We start from the raw sequence: 6,000 nt of genomic DNA on the forward strand, positions 1-6,000 counted from the left end.
ACCTGTGCCTTCTGACCCCTCCCTCAAGGTGCTCTCTGACTGTGTCTGTCTGTCTCTGTGGGTGTGTGTCTCTGTCTCTCTGTGTCTCTCTCTGTCTCCTTCTCCTTTTTTCACTCCCTCCCACCTCCTAGTAAACCTCCTCATTGGAGGGATGGCCACATGTCTTTCTGATCATGGGTTTGTTGCTGGCTGTGGAAATTCCCCTTAAAAATATTTGCAGTTTGTGCTGTGAGCAATGGGATGTGCAGAGTCACGCAGGCCTGCCCTCCAGAGCCACGAGGTTCCGGGTGCAGCCTGAGTGGCCCTGGAGTGCCGTCGCCCCTGCCTGCCCCTGCTCCTGGCCAGGCAGTAGCTCCTGGCTTCTTGCTTCTCCCTCACTCCTGATCCTGATGGTTCCGTCAGTGCTCGGGGGAGGTGGGAGGGGTGGCCTGTGCTGTCCAGTATCCCCTGGAGAGAGTTCTGTAAGCGTGGCAGTCGGTCTCTGTGGAAAAGCCCTGACATCCAGATGACACTGAGCAGTTTCAGGACATAGAAAACCCTGTGAGGTTCCAGAGAGGCGAAACGTGGCAATGCCTCTAAGCAGTGACTCCATGGCAGAGGGGGCTGAAGGAAGGGATTAGAACCCAGGCTGCATGGCAGGCGGCAGCCCCTTCCCCCTCCCTGCACCTTCCACTGCTCCTCTCTGTCCCGAGGGGGTTAGAACCCAGGCTGCATGGCAGGCGGCAGCCCCTTCCCACTCCCAACGCCTTCCACTGCTCCTCTCTGTCCTCTCCGTGCCAGGAGGAGTCGCCAGATGCGCTCCTGCCCAGCTGTCTCCTCTAGCTTTGCAATTCCAGGGCTGAACCAATGCAGCCACCACCCACCACATGGTGACTCCATGTTCCGAAGAGCCCAGATTTGGCAGAAGGAAGCTTGGCTTGAGGCCCCATTTGCCAGGTGACTGCAGACAAGTCTCTCCATAACCCACAAAGTGGGAAAAGTGCCCAACACGTCATTATGCAAAGATAATATTCATGAAAGCACTTTATGAAGTGTGAAAGTACAAGCTTTTGAAAATATTAATACTTAAAGTCTTTCCGTCTACCCCTAGTGGTCTGTAAGGGTCTTCACATGTTTTTAAGGCAGCTTGTGTATCTGAGCATCTTTGTGCCAAGTCGGTATTTCAGTGTCTTCCTTCATCATTAGCATAGTAATACTGCAGCAGCAAATCGGGTCGGGAGAGAGGTCTTAGAAGCCAAGAACAATGGAGCTTCATGATATGTTTGTCCAAGTTCATGGGACTTGCCAGCACCACTGGCACTGAGTTTTCTAAATGGAAAAGATGAGCTAACATGCATCTCCCCTGTGACATGCTCTGTGGAGCCCTAAGTGGGACAAAATGAGCCAGTGAAGAGAAGTGGGTATGCATCTCATTAAAATTCTGCATTAAGCCTGAACTTGCAACCTCTTACAACACCTCTCTGTGACACTAAATGTGGAGAATATTCACATTTTGTTCACTGGAAAATGAAAGCTGGAAACAGACACAAGTGGTGTGAACTGCTCCCTACTCATGTTTCACCCTTCATCTGCCTGGCAGCCTCCCTACAGCCTCCCTTCTCATCTTCCCCTCACCTCCTCCCTCACCTCCTAGCCTTTTCTCAGTTCCTCCCGCTCTATTTTCTCTTCTGCTCATTCCCTGTCTGTGTCAGGAAGCTTGGGCCATGCTGATTTACACAACTCTGTGTTGCAGGAACCACCTTGCTCCCTGCCTCGTGTAGCTTATGGCCTATGGTTCTTTTTAATTTTATTTATTCAACAAGCATTCCTAAGGTTTACAGTGTGCTGAGAGCATGTTTGGTTTACAGAGACAAGTAAGAGGCTTTCCTGTTCAGGGACTCAGCATCTGAGCAGACCCTGGGTGCTCTAAACTGGTACTGCTGAGTGCATGTCTGAGACGTGCCTGTGAGTTCAGCAAATCCAGCAAGGCTGTCTTGGTCGCCCTCAGACCGAGAACCTGTGACACTGGTGGGGTGAGGAATGCGCCATGGCCACTGCCGGAAACTCTGTCGGCTCCTAGATAAGTCCTACAGAAGGGGCATTGGTGACCTCCTTGGTGCCACAGAATCTCGTGCTCTAGCCCGGCTGTAGACCTGCGGCTCTAGGTTACTCGCTTTATTATGACCCGTTGCCCTCAGCTCCCTTCGACCTCTCAGTAGGTGAGTGTCATGTTCTGTTCATTTCTGCAACCCAAATACCAGGTGTGGCACCTGGTGTGTGGCAGATGCTCTGTAGATGTTTGTTGGACTCCTAAAAGCAGCATCGTGTGGGATGGATTGTGGAGCCCATGGCACATGCGGATTGCACAGTGCTTTCCACCCTAAAGCAGTGGTCCCCAAGCTTTTTGGCACCAGGGACCAGTTGCATGGAAGACAGTTTTTCTATGGACCTGGTGGTGGGGGGATGGTTTCAGGATGATTAAAGCACATTATCTTTATTGTGTACTTTATTTCTATTATTATTACATTGTAATATAATTATACAAGTCATCGCATGTAGAATCAGTGGGAACCCTGAGCTTGTTTTTCTGCAACTAGAGGGTCCCATCTGAGGGTGATGAGAGACAGTGACAGATCACCAGGCATTAGGTTCTCATAAGGAGCATGCAACTTAGGTCCCTCATGTGCACAGTTCACAATAGGGTTTGTGCTCCCACGAGAATCTCATGCCACCACTGCTCTGAGAGGAGAGAGCTCAGGCGGTAACACAGGCAGTGGGGAACAGGTGGAAATACAGATGAAGCTTTGCCCACTCACCTGTCATTCGCCTGCTGTGCAGCCCAGTTCCTTACAGGCCACAGACTAGTACTGGTCCATGACCTGGGGGTTGGGGATCCCTGCCCTGATGTCCCCTGCAGTGCTCGGATCAGTGGAACTGGCTTGGTGACAAAGACAATTGTACAGAGGCACTTAAAAGTATCCAAATAGAGAATAAAGCATTTCTCATAACATGTGGTTAAAAGTGGGTGTGTTTCCAGGTGATAGGTTGTTTGGCTTGTAAGAGAGTCTGGTACCCAGCCCAGGCCTTCCCACGGGACCTTCAGGAGAGAGAAGGCCCCATCCCAGAGTGTGCCTCATTGAACAAGGATTTTGAGGAATGGCAGCTGCAGGAGAAGCTCTAAGAAGTCGCCCTTTTGGAAGGGGAATTTGCTTCTGTGAAGGATTCTCTACGTGCTGGGTGTCTCCTCTGGGATCCAGGAAGAGGAGGGAAACTCAGTTACAAGAGACACTTGTTGAGGAGAAAGCTCTATTACAAGCCCACAGCAAGTTGTGGCCTCAGTCACCTGCCTTTCTGGTCACCTCCCCATTGCTGGCCACCCCCCACTTCTTTCTTTGTTTTAGTTGAAGATAAGCTAGGGTTCTGGGCCACCTCCTGCAGATTTGTGCATCTTCTCCTGGAGTCTCCCACCCATGCATGAGGTGTGTGGATTAATAAACTTCTGTTTTTCTCTTGTTCATCTGCCGTGGGTTACAGGCGTCCCATTTTTCTTCTCCTACAGGGAAACAATTTGTTCCACTGGGAAGAGGGGAAAAGGCCACAGAAAAGCAAGTTGACCAGAAGACCCCTCACAGTGTCCCCTTATCACCACCTCCTCTGCCTCTAGGGAAGGCGTGGGGGCTGGTGGTGCATTGGCTAGGTGCAGAGGCAATGGCCACGGGCTGGGACCACTGTGGAAACCCCCAGACTGAAGCCTCACTGCCTGATCTCATCATCCTTTGCATCACTCTGTGACCTATGACTTTGACCCTCTCTCCTAACTGGCCTGGCCTCGTGGGAGCAGGAGCCCCTTATTTAAGTCTAAGGACTCCAGGCTCTAGGGATTTGCAGATGCAGGCAGATTTGGGGCCTGAGCAGGGGCAGGAATGAACTTGGAACACAACCCTCAGAAGTTCTGAGGTAGTCCTGGCCATGAGGTCCATGCAAGGACTACATCTAGCAGCTTTCCGCTTTCCACTGTGCCATCAGTGCCCACACACGGTTCAGGAGGTGGAGATCATGAGATGGAACCTGTGTCCATGCGCTCAGCTCTTGTTCTGTTCAAGGCTTATGGTATTGCTCATGGAAACAGAGGATGCTGGAAACAAGGGGCTGGTTTTGCAGCAGAACCACAGCATCTGTGGGCGAGTATGGGGGCTCAGGCCGTGTCCAACCAGCTGGCCCCTGCAGCAGGCCCTCCCTAGCCTCCAGCCTCTGGGGACTTTAGGACCTAATGGAGACTTTTCTTGACATAGCTCTAAGTTGGTCAGCTCAGTCTCTTTCAGCAATTCCCAAATTGCAGCCTGTGTATAGTGAAAACTACCAGCAAAATAAAAAGCAATGTGTCCTCTACTTGTAACTGTTTTTTAAAATAAAATTTAAGAAAGTAATTATTGAAATTTTATAAGCTGCATGTGCCTCAAATTCCAGTTAAGCCCAGTAGCCCTGCTCTGTTTTATACATCAACAGCTAAATTATTTGTTGCTATTTAAAACGTAACTTTCTACATATTTTTAAGGTTTTACTTGTAATTTTTATTACACTTGTACATGTAAAATTCTTAAACGGCTAAGAACAGGTACTACACTTGATCTTAGCCAAAAGGTCAAGAATCACTGCTTGCAAAGCTTCTAAGTGCCAGCATTACTGCCTGGTTTGTAGTGAAAGCAGCTTCCTTATTCCACCCTTGGTCCCTGCGGCTGTCACTGTGTCTTCTGGTATTTGCCTCCTGTGAATGAACATGCTTGTGTTTCATGTTGTTTATTTTGGGGCTCATCTATTGATTTCCTTCAGTGATGGGGGAGGACCTAACTTTTCGGCTAAGCACATGCATGCACCCACACTCGCTGCACCCCTTCTCCTCCAGTGCAATAGCCACACTCTGTGGCGACCTCAGTATTCCAGGTTGCCATCCTGTGATCACGCAGAGCTTATTCTCAGCTGAGCTGTGTAATTGTAAAATGATTAAATTTCCCTTCATGCACTCCCTGTTTCCTCTGGGGTTAGAAGCTGTTGCATTTTAGTTGTTATTTCCTTAGACTTCTAGGAAGGGACCACTGTTCTAGCCACGCACTTCCTAACAGAAATAAGAAAGACCCTTGGACAATCAGGCACATCGACGGTCCAGCCATGGCGTTCCTGAGGCCCCCACTGCCTCAGCTTCCAAGCCTCCAGCCACATCTCCCTGTATCTCCCTGCTCCTCACCTTCAGGGCTCCCTGAGAGACCCTGTGTGGGAGGAACACTTTGAGACCTGCAATGTCTGGAGACGTCGTCATTCTCTCCTTGACCTTTTCTTTCTGGGACCAGGATTCTAGGCTGCAAGTAATGTCTCTCAGAACTGAGAAGGCCTTGCTTACCGCCCTGCGGACTCCAGTGTTCAGTAGGGTGGTCTCAGCCATTCCAGTTCTGCCACGAGAGTGCTGGGGCCTGTGGCTCTGGCCCCCGGGCTGCTGGTGAGCTCTGCCTGCAGTGTCTTGGCAATGAGGATGTGGATGACACAGGTGTTTTTACTCTGTTCTTTCATGCATGCACTGCTCTCTCAATCTGGGCTCCTGTCTGCAGTTCTGGACCACTTGAGTTATTTCTTTGCTGGTCCCTCCTGTCTGACCTCTCTGGTCTCTCTTCTCATTGAGTGGGTATTGGAGTTTTTGGGTTGATTCTCCATTTCTTTTGTCATTCCTCCGTAATTCTTCATCTGTGCATCTTTTTATTCTGTTTCTGGGAGATGTAAATGAGTCTAATATTCAACATTTCTATTAAATTACTTATGTCTATTGTACTTTTAATTGAAAGGTTCTGTGTGTAGTTTTATGGTGTCTGTTCTTATTTCACAGCCTTCCTGTTTCTCCGCGAATATCATAGGTTTGTCTGCGTCCTACTCCCTCCATCCACTCAGCTTCCTCCAGGTTTCTCTCTGGGTCTGTGTCATGTTAGGGTCTCCGTGGGTCTCTGGCCTGCATCCTCCACACAGACCCCCCACCCC

General features: G+C 49.8%; 1 pseudogene; it reads right to left on the reverse strand.

The window, feature by feature from the left end:
- Positions 1–4,530: 4,530 nt before the first annotated feature.
- LOC115835017 lies at positions 4,531–4,633 on the reverse strand (annotated as a pseudogene).
- Between the last annotated feature and the right edge of the window lie 1,367 nt (positions 4,634–6,000).

Source organism: Nomascus leucogenys, chromosome 4, assembly GCF_006542625.1.
Source record: "Nomascus leucogenys isolate Asia chromosome 4, Asia_NLE_v1, whole genome shotgun sequence".
NCBI classification, from domain to species: Eukaryota; Metazoa; Chordata; class Mammalia; order Primates; family Hylobatidae; genus Nomascus; species Nomascus leucogenys.